The sequence below is a fragment of the Microtus ochrogaster genome, chromosome 18, assembly GCF_000317375.1.
Source record: "Microtus ochrogaster isolate Prairie Vole_2 chromosome 18, MicOch1.0, whole genome shotgun sequence".
In the NCBI taxonomy this organism is placed as follows: domain Eukaryota; kingdom Metazoa; phylum Chordata; class Mammalia; order Rodentia; family Cricetidae; genus Microtus; species Microtus ochrogaster.
This window is the reverse complement of record NC_022020.1, coordinates 42,209,568-42,225,364: the sequence shown is the minus strand read 5'-3', so window position 1 is coordinate 42,225,364 and position 15,797 is coordinate 42,209,568. Positions and strand designations below refer to the sequence as shown.

The window sequence follows — 15,797 nt, the reverse complement described above, 5'->3', positions numbered from 1 at the left end:
AAATAGTCATTCTCTGTGTCTCTGATGTACATATTTTGTGGCTTTTACTACCTATGAGCTGGAGGGTGAGTATGAATATGCTTCACTTCCTGTGGAAGACACAGTGGCCATTTCTCTAGCTCTTGTTTCTTTGCCTTGTGACATGATTATGTGCAAGTGTGTGTGATTCCTGGATCTGAGCCAGCCATCTGAGAAAGATGAAAAGAATGAGCCCAAGGAAACTCAAACTCCAAGGAAATTAAAAAGACACAAGAGGAGGAACCCTTGAGAATTGCTTACTCTCCCAGCTCTGGGATTACCCTGCTTCCTATGCTATATGAGACAATACATGTATTAAATGTTCAACTGCTATATGTTTGCTGTTATGTAGACACAATATATTCACTCACATACTCTTCTTTGATGACATGGAAATTTCAAACTATAATGAAGGTCATGCCAACAAACAAAATCATTTCAGTGTTGAACTTGAGGGATACATGTTTTTTTATTTAATCCCTTGGTATCGGTGTAAGAGTTGATACCATTTTCTTGCCATGAGCCTTTTTCTTCCTAGACTGTATGAATGGCAAATAACAAGATAGATCATGTTTATTATCATGTCTGTGTTTTCTGGTTCCAGTTACACATGTACCACATTCCCTATGCTTTCAGCTCCTTAAAGAATCAGGGATCCAGGTCTGCTGTTCCTCCTCTAGCAGTAATGGGATGCTCCCAACTTCCCTGGACGGGAAATTGCATCCAATGGAGCAGAAATGATGACATTGTTTCCTTGTTTATTTTACTCAGCATGTCACCTAACTGACTCTGGGTCCATGGGGAACTTTGGTGAACCCCTTTCCCAGTCTGTGGAAGAGAACATAGGCCTGAAGTTAGAGAAAGCAATAGGGATGCTGACTGATGAGGCTCCTGTGTCTACTGTCTGAAGGATATATTTAGGGGGACTTGAAATACCCTCGAGTCACTACGCTTTGAGACGAAGACAAGTGAATGCTGGTTTTATTCAAATGGATCCAAACCTTAATCCCCAGACTTTCAAAAATGTTACTTCACTTGTCAAAAGAAACTGCAAACGTAATTCAGATCATTAGCTTTCCAATAGAGAGATGATTCTGGATTTTATTTGTAGAATTGACTTCACCACACGAGTCCTTAAAGTAAGGAATTTCTCTGGTTGGGGTGAGAAAATTCATGAGGCAGACGAGATAAAGCAGGGAGAGCGTAAGTACATGACAGATTCAAGATGTCGTGCTTGAGATAGAGATGCTGGGCTGCACATACAAGAGCTGGAGGGAAAGGCCTCCAGGAGCCAGGGTACCACCTCATTAACTGCTAGAAAAAATGGTAGAACCCCATTTCTACACTGCAAGGAATATTCTGCTAAAAGGAACTGGGCTCGGTCCTGAGCTGGTTGTCCTCCGGATCCTTCATTTAGAGCCCTGCTGACTGCAACTTCGATTCTGACCTTTTGAACCCTGCAGCACAGAAACCAGTCTGGATACTGTAGCCTTCTGACCTGGGAAAAGTCTTGGTAATAAGAGTTGGTTTCGGCTCCTAAGTTTGTCATAATGTATTAAAGCCTTGATAGAAAGTAAAATAGAACTGAAGAGAGATTTTTGGCTCTTCTAAACAAACGTGTCCTTACAATGATAATTTCAGCCCCAATGTAATGCAATATTGAAGAAAACATGCTGAACTTTCCTTGACATATGAAGTAATCATACCTTTACCAAAAAAATGAAAATTTTATTATATATCTGTAGTTTTTTAGAAGACGTCAGTTGCTTTTGTCAGTCTCTTGATAGGAAAGGGAACATCTTGAGAATAAAAACATTGCCTACGGTGGCGATAAGTGAAATACGCACAGAGTGGGCACACGAGAATACACCTCAAGTGTTGATTTTGTTACCAGAGACCTAAAGAAACACCTGGGGTTTGGGGTGAAATGGCCTAGGGTTAGGGATCTCTGCCTTAGAACACTTCCCAAACACTGAAGAAAACCTGAGACAAGAGGACAGGTTAAGTGAGTTTCTAACAAAAACAAAGGCAAGCAGACACAGTAACACTTGTGAGAATAGCAAGTCAAGTAGGCCGGGAGGACTTGGTGGTTACCCCAGGCCTTCGTTCATCATGGTTGTTATTGTCCTGAGCGTGAGAACTGCAGCTCGTCCCCTGTGGCTTGAATTTCTAGTGCAGCATCTGGGCTCTGTTACTTTGGGCCAGCTGCTCGAGCACAGTATCATACTGGATGTCTGAAGTAGGCACAAGGGCAGCAGCATTAACTCGCCCATGTGGGTGAATCTCTATGTGCCCAGGTCCTGTCACAGACCTCTACCCCTGGCTGGGTGGGAGGACACATGTGCAGTCCACGGAGCGGGATGTGTCATCAGGTAGGTGAAGATGGATGACCACATTTTGTCGTTGACAGTTCACCTGCTCTGACTTTCTGGGTTGTGGATTTGACAGGTAGCCGTGTTCTGTTGTCATTGGTTTAACTTTACAGTTAGCTAAGTATTGTTCTCTGTGGTCCAGCCTCTCTGTGTGTTTGAGAGAGAGAAACGTGCTAACCACACTCCCTGTCTGCTTGCTTCCCTGTTAGCTTTAGGTCACTCGTGAGCGGCCCTGTGCCGCTTTATTTTTAATCTTTCAATGAACTGGAAGTGCTGGCAAATAAGTAACAAACAGCTTGGAATTTTAGCAGTACAGGTCTTGGTGTCCACCCCTCCACCCTTGGAAAATCTGCCTCCTGTCTGAATCCCCATCTGAGCTGACTGCAGCAACTGCGGACAAAGGAGCTTGCTACAGGGGTGACTAAGCCCCTGAACAGGTCAGGAGCAAGTTAATTAAAAAAGACTAGCAATGCCTCAGCAGGTGGGAGGCCCCAGGCAAAGGTTAGCGAGGAGGGAATGGGCAAAGGAGCAGAAGATGGAATCTCTCATTTGGTGACTTCTGAAGGAAGACAAACACAGAACTCAGGAGTACCAGGGGAAATGTGAGAGATTGTATTTATAATCCAAAGCTGAAGTAAAATAAAGGAGATATTTGGGGGGAAAAGTCGAGCTATGTCAAGTTAGATTAAAACAAGGTGTATCCAAGTAGTGAAGACCTCCTGGGCCTGAAATCTGTGTTTCCGTATCAGACACTCACAGTGACAATGTCGCCTCTATGTGACTACTGTCATGGTCTCAGACTTCAGCTTTCCAGGAGAAATCAGAATTTCTTCGTAAATCACAAGAATAATCTGATAAAACGGGCGCCTCTTGGCATAGGGCCTTAGGCACACAAAGTACTATTATAGGACTGAGTGTTCTGGGGGGAAATCAACTCTCAAGAGTTAGGCAAGCCTTTCTGGGAAATAAACAGGGCTGAGTGACCTAAACCTACTGAATTAAGCTTTCAGTGCACAAAGTGTTTTGTATCACAGCCCACTTGGGTTGCACCCTGGTGTCTTCGTGAGGGTTTTCTATTGCTATGAAAAGACATCCATGACCACGGCAGCTCTTATAAGGAAAACATTTAATTGAGGAAGTTACCTTACAGTTTCAGAGGTTCATTCCATGGTCATCATGGCTGGGAACATGGTGACATGCAGGCAGATGTTGCTGAAGGAATAGCTGAGAACCCCAGCTAGATCCTGAATATCACACAAAAGATGAGTCAGCCAGAGGCTCCCTTAAGCACATTCTCCAGCTCCCAGAATGACTTCCAAACTTCAGGTTTACACTCGCTCACACAGGCTGCACAGCCAGTCTCCTGTGTAACCTGATTGCATTCCACTTAAGTTGCATCCAAACTTCAGACCCTACCAGTGCACTCATCCTGCGTTCTGCCCAATCTGCTTTGATTATACCACACACGTAACTAACCAAAGAAACACTAATACCCTGACCTCATTGAAAAATACAAAAAAAAAAAGAATACAAAAATCAAGGCATTACCCTTGCCTTTAAATTCAACAGTCCTATAAACAGTTGACCAATGATAATTACCTAGATGAACCCCAGGACACAGAATTTAAAAGAACAATCCTAAACATCATCAAAGAATCGGACGACTTTAAACAAGACACAGAGAAACATTGAATGACCTTAAAGTGAATGAACTCACTTAAAAAGTTTCAGTGCTGGAAATTGAACTCAGGACCTTTGGAAGAGCAGGCAATGCTCTTAACCTCTGAGCCATCTCTCACATGGTGGCTCACAACCATCTGTAATGGGGTCTGGTGCCTTCTTCTGGCCTGCAGGCATACACATAGACAGAATATTGTACACATAATAAATAAATAAAAAGATATAAAAAAAGTTTCAGTTCCCAAGAAAATACAAACATAAGGCTGATAGAAATGTGGTAATCCAGAGTTCAGAAACAGAATTCAATAAAGGGACACAGAAACATCAAAGAGAACCTAGGCAGACATGGAGCTGTAATTGAAAAACTGGCTAACCCAGCTAGAAAACTCCAGGTAAAGCCCAACAACAAGTATAGGACTCAAACATCTAGATAAAATAAGTGAAGAATATATACATATACATATATATATACACACACACACATACAAGTATGTACATGTATATGTAAAGAATACATACACACATGCATATATGTATATATACACATAAATGTGAAGAATATATATACATATATATGTATATGCATACATACATGGGAAAATAAATTCAAGGAATGATGAGTACCATGAAAGAAACTAAACCTTCTAATTACAGGAATAAATGAGGGAGATGAGTCCCAGGTCAATGGTATATACAAAATCTTAAAAAATATCATAGAAAAAATTCCAAACTAGGGGAAAGCATTCCAACATACAGAAGAGCACCAAATACCAAATAAGACAGACCAAAAAGACACTCTCCACAGCATATTATGACTTAAACACTTGAATTCACAATAACCGCAAAGACAATAAGACATCTAGGAATAAACCCCAAGAAGGAGATAAAAGACCTCTACACTGAAGACTTTAAATCTCTGGACCAAGTAAATAGAAAGAGGTACTATACTTGTTAAATAATATATTAATTTTAGTGGAAATGACCATTCTACCAAAAGTCATTTACAAATTCAATGTAATCCCAATCAAAATAACCATCTTCATATAAATAGATTTTTTAAAGCTAGTTGTAAAATACATATGAAGCTACAAAAACAACAACAAAAAAATCCCAAATAGCCAAAACAATCTTGAGCAGAAAGAACAATGGTGGAAGGTTTAGCATTACATACCTCAAGATATATTACAGAGCTCTTGTAATAGAAACAATATGGTACTGGTATGAAAACAGAAATGTTACCAAAGGAACAAGACAGAAGACCCAAACATTAATGCTTTTAGTTTCAGCCAGTTATTGGTTTGCAAAGATGCCAAAACTATATCTGGAGAAAGGAGAGCATCGCTAACAGCTGGTGCTGGGATAACGAAATGTCTGCATGTCCAAGAATGAAATTAAACCTGTTTGTTACCTAGTACAAAAACTGACCCCAAATGAACCAAGTGAAACCTGGAACGGTGAAGCTGCTAGAAGGAAGCGCAGGTCGTGTTCCACCAGCTACAAGTCTAAGAAAGGACTTTTCCACAGGACCTTAACTGCCCAGTAATTGAAGGCAACAATTGACACAGTGACCTCATAAAACTAAAAAACCTCTGCAGAGCTTTCAAAACAGCTAATTGAAGGAAGAGGGAGCCAACAAATAGGAGACAATCTTTACCAGCTATAGACCTGACAGAGACCAATATCCAGAACACATACAACACTCAAAGCACAAGGAGTCAAAACAAATAAAGAAAAAACCCATCACTTCCACCACCATCAAAAACCAAGCAACCCATTCAAAAAATGATCCTTCCAAAAGCCATTCAACTGATGAACAAAAGATGAAAATGCAGTTATATAGATATGTATATATATATGTATATATATATACACATACATGCACACACACATATATATGCACGCTATGGCATACTATTCAACTCTAAAGAAAATTAAAGTCATGAAGTTTTAGGTTAATGGACATAATGAGAAAAGATTATATTGGATAAGGTGACACAGGCCAGGAAAGACAACTATCCCATGTTTTCTCTTATCTGTTTCTTTTAGCTCCAAATCATTTAATGTGAGTGTATAACCAGGGGTAATTGCAGAAATCATGAAAGTAAAAGTGGTCATCAGTAATGGATAGAAATAGACTAGAAAGGTACAAGTGATTTGAAGAATATGAGAAAAATGCAGTGATTTTAGTTAGGGAAGGAGGGATAAATACAAAATAAGGGGATGTCTTAGTTAGGATTTTATTGCTCTGAAGAGACACCATGACCACTGCACCTTTTATAAAGGAAAACTTTAACTGGGGCTGGCTTACAGTTCAGAGATTTAATCCATTTTCATCATTGTAAGAAACATGGCATCACACAGGCAGTCAGGGTGCTGGGGAGGTAGCTGAGAGTTCCACCTAGGACTGGCAGGCAGCAGGAGAAAGTGCTCCTGGACCTGGTTGGGGTATTTGAAACTCTGAAGCCCACCCCAAGGGACACACTTCCTCCAACAAGGCCACATCTACTGCAGCAAGGTCACCCCTCCTAATCCTTTCAAATAATGCCGCTCTCTATGAGCATATGGGGACCATTCTCATTCAGAGTACCACAGGAGAGGAGAATAAATAACAGTAAATATGTATACAAAAGTTATAAGGAACCATACTCTTAACCATCTACATAAAATTATGTATCATACAAATATCAATGTATATTTTCCTATTGAACATATTAAAATAAATAATTTAACAGTAATTTGTTTATATCATTTAATGAAATAAATATTAAGTTCATACATATACACAATATGTGTGTATACACACATACATATATATACATATATATACATACATACATACATACATACATACATACATACATACATACATACATTTTATATTTAAGTGAAAAATTCCTATCTGGGCTGACAACATACCCCCAAGATCCACAGGCTATTGGACAACTATCCTAACACCAGGCATGAAAGACCCCTTTTTCACTTGTTGGTCAGGGTTGTCCCAGAACTTCCACCACATAGGCTTCTGCCCCAAATTGTTTATCCAATACCAAATGGTTAACCCTGAAATCATATACAGGTTGTGTGTGTGTGTGTGTGTGTGTGTGTGTGTGTGTGTGTATGTGTACACATAGGTATATATAATTTACACTTAGATGTGTATTTACATACATCCATAACAATGATTAAAGAAGTAGAGGTTAGGATTTGAGAGAGAGAGGTAGAGGGGGGTCCATGCAGAAGTCTGAGGGAGGAAAGAGAAGGTGGCAAATTTGAACTACATTTAATTTTAAAAATTAAAAATGTATTTTCAAAAAGATGTAGAAGATTCAACATTACTTTTCACTAGAAAAATAATAGTTTTCTGTCACTACGTTGATTAAATTAGCAATAGATTCTATCTTGGATATATATTATCACTTAAAAATTTAGAGATAGATTTGGAGTCAGGGGAATAAGGAAACGGAGGGAGGACTGAGCTTATGATTTATGAATAATTTTTTCTTTTGTCCCAGCTTATGCTGGTATAACAGCATTAAAAATCTGCTTCTACTGTTTTCATGTGGTTATATTCTATCAGACATGGTATGGGATCATAAGAAACAGTCAAAACAAAATTCAACGAACATTATTATGGTATTAAGCACAAACTATTAGATGGGAGAAAAAGCACTTTGCCATTTTCCTTTCCTAATAGTATAATACATTGGTTACAATTAGGAAATTATTTTCTAATTCCTTTTTAATCAACTGCTATGTGATATTTACAGCTTTGAAAAGGCAAGGCTGAGGCCCCGTTGAGGCTTAAGCTTCCTTCTCTGTGTAGTGAAGAGACCTTTGAAGTTAAGAAAGCCAAAACCTTCCCAGATGAAGGCTACATCTATGGTACGTGTGTCTCAGCCAATATTTTGTTTTCAGATCTAGCCACCTTTCAGTGTGTCATCAGAACAATTCACAGCACACGACCTAAGGACAAAAGTAGGGAGGAAATGCTTGTCAGATCCTTCACAGGCTACCTTGAATTTCCCAGTCATACACGTATGTACAAAAACATGCCCTTCAAATTTCATCTCATTTAGCTCTTGAAATCATTTAAGCTCATGATAGAATATGGGAGTTTGTCAACTCCGGGCTATCTTAATCATTTCAATAATGCATTTAAATTGGATCAATTCTGAATCGTAAAGGGATATTTTAGAACTTATATTTAGTGACCCCATTCAGCTCACTCTTCTTCCTTTTGTGAAAAGCAGACTCAAGTCCCAAAAGGAGGAGAGAGTATCTTGTAAGCCTTCGCTCTCCAGGGAGGAAGTGCTGAATCTAGTCACTCAGACCCCCAAATATCAGAAGAGAACTAAGTCATCTCTTTTAGTTCCCATTTTCCTCGCATGATTCCCACTCCTAAAGTCTGAGATTCACACATATGTTTGCCTCAATGTTTCAAAATAATATCCTATTAAAGGCAACATATTAATTTCTTTTCCAATCACACGACAGAAATATCAGATAGCAGTCACCTGACGGGTTCTTTTGGGCCACAGTCTCAGAGACTTCAGCCTCTGGTTGCTTTGCCCATGCATGGGGGAGGATACGGCAGCGGGAGAATGAGGCAAAGACCCTCATTAGTTGGCACCTTACCCATTCTAGGGCTTCGAGAGGTATGGCATCCTTAAGGGCTGAGGTATTCGCACACACACAGAGCTCATGTTGATGTCTCAGGGTCTCCCAATCCACATGCAACAGCTGTAGATCTGTAGCCTAGAAACACATTAACCCTACTGTCAAAAAGAGAACAACGTGGGACACTCCGAGTGAGACTGCAGGTAGGCAGGTCTAAGAGAAACTGCCCAGAGCATCCAGAGGAGGACTTGATCTTACTACACCCTGTGTTCTTGGAGAAATTTCTGTTTTCCCCGCAAGCAGCCCAGTGCTCACTCTACTGAAGCTCACAGATTAATTAGGACCTAGAAGAATAATATGGTTGTCATCAGGGACTTAATAGAATGTGTAGGTGTTAATGACATGGTAACAGTATGGTGATGTTCACAAATCAAAATGTAAGTTATAAATATACATCATATATATATTTACATGTTTATGTTACAACTAAACCAATATGAACTACATATGAATTACGCAGGTATTTGAAGTAATTACTCCGATCAGAGTCTTTCATAAATATAAGTGAATGTGTAAGCAACATGTAACCATACTTTGGAGTGATTCCTCTGGCTAGTACATAATTTTGCTACTGATACTTGGCCCTGCACAGATAATAGGATCTGTTTTCAGATGTGAGCTACTTTCCTTACAGCAAGGGTTTATGTGTTTGTTTTATAAGAAGCAGATAATATATACTTGTATGAAAATGTCTTTATGAAACCTATTACTATGTACAATGGATATGATCTATGCCCAATAATAAATGTGCTTTGTGAGCTGTATTCAGAGGCAGTTGCACTGTCTCACCTTTGTTGTGTGCAAGCATCTAGAGACAAAACATAAATTACAAGCATTGCTGTGTTCCCATAAAACATTATCGGCAAACCTAGGGGACTGAATCTGGCACAAGAATTATTAAATACAGATTCTTGAGCTGAGTGGGGAGGCAATCTTTTCCTGAGTTTTGTCCCACTGAAACAAAATAGATTTGAAATGCATTTGGAGATAAAATGTACTGATGATGGGTATTGATGGGGGTGTTGCTAGGGCATTAGTTTGGGGAGGGAGGCCTCCCATGGAGTGGGCATCACCAGTCAATGATTGCCCACATTTGAAGAGTTCTGAGGGAAAACGGTCGTGAGGTTGACTGCCCTCACATGGCCCGTGTAAGAAAGTATATCTAATAATAACCACTTTTGTCATTGGACTCCACCTTTTTCAGACTTTCTATGTAGATTCAGCCACAGTATCTTGCCAGGGAACATCTATAGTTTCAGTGTGGGACTGGCTGGCTGACCCATCCATAGTCCTCCACCTTTACTCTTACTGTTACAGTATGAGGATGGCCACCTTTGGAATACTCACCCCTTGACTCCTAAGCCAATATAATCTATCACCATTTGCAATATATATACATTCTGTTGAACCCGTTCCTTTAGAAAAATCCCATTTAATACAATGCCAACTAACAATACGTTCCAGTGGTTAAGGCCAGGGTGCATCTTCCTTTCCATTCTGTAGGTAACACACCAAATATCATCTTCAGTATACAAGATGCAGTTGAGTTTGTTGAAGTAGGAGCGGTGGGCTACATTCCTGGTGCCTGGCCGCCCACACGGCTAGCTTTATATCCGAAATAATTACACGGAAACTGTATTCTTTTAAACACTGCCTGGCCCATTAGTTCCAGCCTCTTATTGACTAGCTCTTACATATTGATCTAACCCATTTCTAATAATCTGTGTAGCCCATGAGGTGACTTACCAGGAAAGATCTTAACCTGTGTCTGTCTGGAGTGGGAAAATCATGGCAATTCACTGTCTCGGCGTCTTTCTCCCAGCATTCTGTTCTGTCTACTCCGCCTACCTAATTTTCTGTCCTATCAGGGCCAAGCAGTTTTTTTTTTTATTAATTAACCAATGAAAGCAACAGATAAATACAAGGCCCACCTCCATCATGAGTTTTTTTTTTTTTTCAGAATTTACCAAACCTTTTTCTACTCTGTACAGCTGAGGACATATTTCTTTTCTTGGCAGATATCTGTGGCCAAAGGCAAACCTGACATGTGGACCACCACTCCCTGAAGAGGTAACAAACACACTGCTATTGACAACATGCACATCCCAGAGTCCAAACACAACATGCTGTAGTTGAGTCTTTTCTAGAATTGATGTTTTCAGCTTTGGACTTTGTAGATATTTTGAGATGTTTAACACCTAAGAACCTTTCAGAATAGTGTCATTTCCTGCGTCGTCTATGCTCCCATTTGGTTCCTTCTTCATACCAAATATAGTTATGCTAACTATATTTAAGGAAAGACTTGGGACCTATTTGAATTTCATGCTCTTAAGCCTTGTTTCCCTAGTTATCCCCGTTTTTATTAACATTTCAGAGGGCACACACACAATGCATTTCTAATGTATCTGTCCAAGAGACATACTGATTTGCAAAGGAAATAACAAACAATTGATTGTATTGTCGCAGGGGATTTTCAGTAAGAGTGGAATTGGCAAAGGATTGAAAGACACTTAAATGCAACATTTTATTCATGGGGGACATCAGCCCTCTCCACTTGAAGCAACATGAAAAGTTCCCTATTTTCTTCATTGTGATCCAAATTAAAGCAAAGTTTAATTAAAGTTTCATTAAAGCGAGATCTTTTATAGTCCCGGGTAGCATCTTTTTCTTTGAGCCAAATATGTTTTAGAGTGGCAAGCTTTCATCTTGAGTTTTTAGTGTTGCACAGAGGGAAGAAAGAGAATAGATACACCATTAATGAGGCATGATGCAGCTCAGCCAAGAGCAGTAAGCTCCAGGTGTTCCTCCAGTTCTCACCAAGGCTGAATGCTCTGCCCGGAGTCACCTAAAAGCTCTTCTGACAGGCAAGTCTCCTAAGGCGCGCTGCCATCATGATACTTCATTTGGGATTCTGCCCCTTTATCTGGGCTTCCCATGGCATCCTCAGCTCTTCAGCTATTGTTTTTTGCCCGTCAATATTGTGATACCCATTCTCTTCCCATCTCTCTCTTTAGTTAGTTTCTCCATGGTACCACCCTCTTTTTTTTTTTGTAAATAACCTGCTCATATCGTCCACCCCTTAAAACATCAAACATCTCTTCTCCTTGTGAAGAAGTGGCACATTCTCATTGTGAAGACATGGCACATGCATCCATTCAGTTTTCTCCATGGCCTCTGACAGCATGGCATTACCACCTGCCAATGAATTTCAAAATTGCTTCTATAATTTGGAGAGGAACATGTGGAGCACCAATAAAGAAATATATATTTTCTTAGCTGAGATTCCCCGAAAAACACACTCTGAAGGAGAAATATGCATGCAAGGAGATTGCGCAGGAGCTGTCTAAAGAAGAACATTTAGAGGAGTACAATGGAGCTAAGGTTGGACAGATCAGCCTTGAATATATAGGTGAAGCTGAGACTTCAAATGATCTACAAGAAATTTTGGCACCAAAAGGACTCTTTAGAGATACATCCTTAGCTAACTGGTCTACCAGAGCCAGAAGAGTCCTTCTCACAGCCGTGGCTCTTGAGGAAGAACAGTTCCTAGTTCTGCCCTCACTACTTGATTAGACTCTCAACTTTAAGGTCCCTCCACCTCCCATAAACTTATAACATGGCTTGAATAGGCATTTGATCCAACTGAGGTCATGGGAATCCCATAGGAAAGAAAGAGGCTTTCCCCAAGGAAACAGTAAGAACTAGCCATGGTGTGTTTGAAAGGACGAGGTTCTAAGTCCTTGGTTCCTATGCCAAATCAAGAAAATTTATCTGAGAGCATTCTCTTGAACTATAGAGGATTGAATACTCTGGGAGAGACCCTGGGAAATGACTGCACTACTAACTAGAACCACTCCTGAAAGCATGGCAGAAAGAAGGCTCTCATCCAGCGTCACTGTATGGCAGAAGCCTTTCAACAGGACAGAAAGGAATTGAAAACCTCAAAGACAGTCATGCTAGAATAGACTCCTAAGTCTGGATGGCGCCCCAAGTGACGTCTCATGCAACGGTCATCAGGAATGAGCTTGTCAGGGAGGCACAAACAGCAACTACAAAGCTCAGCAGTGGCTCCTTTCTGTTCTACGGGGCAAACCGGAGGAAAGTCCATTGTAGAACAGGTTAGAATCCGAAATAATGAGGGCAGTGCTTAGATGGAGGGAGCCAGGTATGCACAATGTACAGTATAATAATCGTACTAACTGCAAGATGTTCTTGTAGAGTATTATAGAGATGCCGTCTTAAAGACAAAGTATTGGGCAGATGATAGATCATAACTCAGCTTAAACCCTTTGAAAATAGTAGGGATGGATGATGCAAAAGTTGATGTTTCTTGCCTAGTTCAAACATTTCTCGTCTAATTTCTAACTCAAGCCATTTTTTTTCTGACAGTGTCAGAGAAATAAACCTGAGATGATTTAGTAACCTTACATCAGAATTCTCATTAGTCTTTTTTTTTTTTTTTGAAAGAGACACACCTTTATTTTCTCAGGTAACTGTACAGCAAGGCAGGGGAAATTTGCAAAAAAATGTCCATGGATATGGGCATAAGACTTAGGCAGAAAAAGTCCACTGGTTTCTTAAAATAAGGTATCATCAGTGCTGGTACAAGAGGCCTTTAGGAACTTTTGCTAAACCCCAGGAGAAGAATAATGATGCATGCCCTGTGTACCTGAAGCAAGGTCATGATATTTGCAACAGAGACTGGCCTGGCATTTGAGAAATAACTTCTGGCCTGCTACTGGGCTTTGTTAGTGACACAGTGCTTGACCGTGGAACATCAAGTGACCGTACACCAAAACGGCAGCTGGTCATCATGAACTGGGCAAGGGGTATCAAAACTGGGCCTGAACAGAACACGTAGAGGGCTGGAACAACCTCCAGGAAGAGGTAACTAAGGGGAATTGTCTTCTGTGCAAAAAATAGAATAAGTCCAAACTGACATTCAGTGCTTTTTTAAAAAGAGAAATGCTGGGTTTAGCAACAAAACTTAGCAAACTCCAGCACCAGGATTGGCAGGGACGGATGAATGGTCCCAGGGAGCCCCATAAGGTTAAAAGCATGAGGAAGGCCACCATCAAACAAAAGAGCCGAAGTGGCCTCAGACAGGGCAAAGTCCAGAAGGGCCTAAAAGGAGAGCTGCTGCTTGAGAGACTGGTTCCTGGAATATCCAATAACCAAATCCCAATCTAATGCCCACCCCGATCCAGGCACAGCAACCATGCCGCATCAGTAAGCTTCCCTGAACTTGGTTGTTTTGTCCCGGAAACGACACAGGTCTGGAACTACCATCTGGCCACCCGGAGCGCGGAGCAGCTGCAGGAAAGCTGTTTATCTGGGGCCTCCCTGCTCTGGATGGAGGCAGACACAGGTCGGATGAGACCTCTGCTACAGGAGGAGCCCAGAACTGGAGAAGAGATCACTGCCTTGATGGTCTGCATTTTTTCAATCTGCGCTCTCCTCCGGCAACCCCGGCTCAGCCCACAGAGCTCTCACTGCTCAAGGAGACAGACTCCGACATTCAACAATCCTTGAATTATTTTAAATGCCATGCTAATCTAGGCAAAGTCTGAGCTCCATGGTTCCAATGCTTAGTGTGTCGGTTATCTCCTCAGCCTATATTTCCACCCCTCCCCATTCCTGCGGTCTTGACTTTGGCCTCTGCTTAAGCCTTCCTGCCCCTCTGGCCCAGGAATGGTGACACTGGAACCTAACCTGGCATTCACCCCCAAGTGATTCCATAAAGTGTCCCAGAAGATTAGACTGGGGAAAACGAGTCCCATGGTATTTGGCTAGGGATTTTCTATAAAAATAAATTCAGGAAAATATTGTGTCCATCTTATAGCTTTAAATTTTTAAACTAATGTTTGAGATGAATCCCGAATGGCGGGTAGCAATTTTCTAAATGAAGAAAATGTCTAAGGGCTTTCAAAACCGAGAATAACTAGAAGAAAACACAGGAAGGTAAAAGTACCTCAAGTATCTGGGCATTATTTAAGCGTCTGATCAATGTAAAATGAGAAATACATGAGTGAACAGCCGTGGAACGATTTTCTAAGCAAAACTATAAACGTATTTGACCAGTTTGGGGCTCATTTCTACATCAATTTAAAGACATGGAGGGTTTCTATCCTTCTTGCACAGGAAAGCAATAAGAGAGTGTGCATCAATGTGGATACGGAATTGGCCTGGTACCAGAGCTGTGGAAACGGGAGTGGGGGCAGATGGAGGTGGGGCTAGTTAGTAGGATGTAATAATGATTAAAATGAGAGATAATCACAAGGCCCAGTAATGAAAACACAGAGGAGATCATTTCATCCCAAGTGGCATGCTGCCTGCCGTCCATCCTTAACTCATCTTCGTTTCTGATTTCCCACTAAGATACAGACGATAGAGGAAGAAGCAAATGGACAATAAAATCAAGAACATCTTAGTTCTCATTTCCTGAAAACCAAGGGCCTTTTTTACTAATCATGAAGCTTTTAGAGCCATGTTAAGAAATAAGCAAATTGAACAAAAAAATAAGTTGTTGATCTGTGTTTGTCTCATACAGTAGAGCAACCCTTCCATTTCCAGAACCATGGGGAAGCCCTGATTTTGTTCGTTCATTTTGTTTTTTAAATCCATCTACCCCCAGCCTTTCGAAATCCCTAGTGACAATACTAACGCCGAAATCGAGACTACATCATTTTCTTTCATTCATTGACTTCCTGACTTTTGAAGTAGTTTCTTCTCTTACGCCGAGATTTTTCAGTATTTCTAAATCAATCGAAATCTGCAGAGTATAAAGAGCAAAGAATGACACTAGAAATGATGGCAGGCTACAGCAGGGGTTCTCAACCGGTGGGTCACGACCCCTTGGGGGGGCTGAATGACCCTTTCACGAGGGTCACATGTCAGATTGCCTGCATATCAAATATTTTCACCATGCTCCTTAACAATAACAAAACTACAGTTACGAAGTAGTAATGAAAATGATCAGCCGGGCGGTGGTGGCACATGCCTTTAATCCCAGCACTTGGGAGGCAGAGGCAGGCGGATCTCTGTGAGTTC

General features: G+C 40.8%; 1 pseudogene; it reads right to left on the bottom strand.

Moving 5' to 3' along the window:
• Positions 1–2,187: 2,187 nt before the first annotated feature.
• Positions 2,188–14,185, bottom strand: LOC113457081 (annotated as a pseudogene).
• Positions 14,186–15,797: the final 1,612 nt, after the last annotated feature.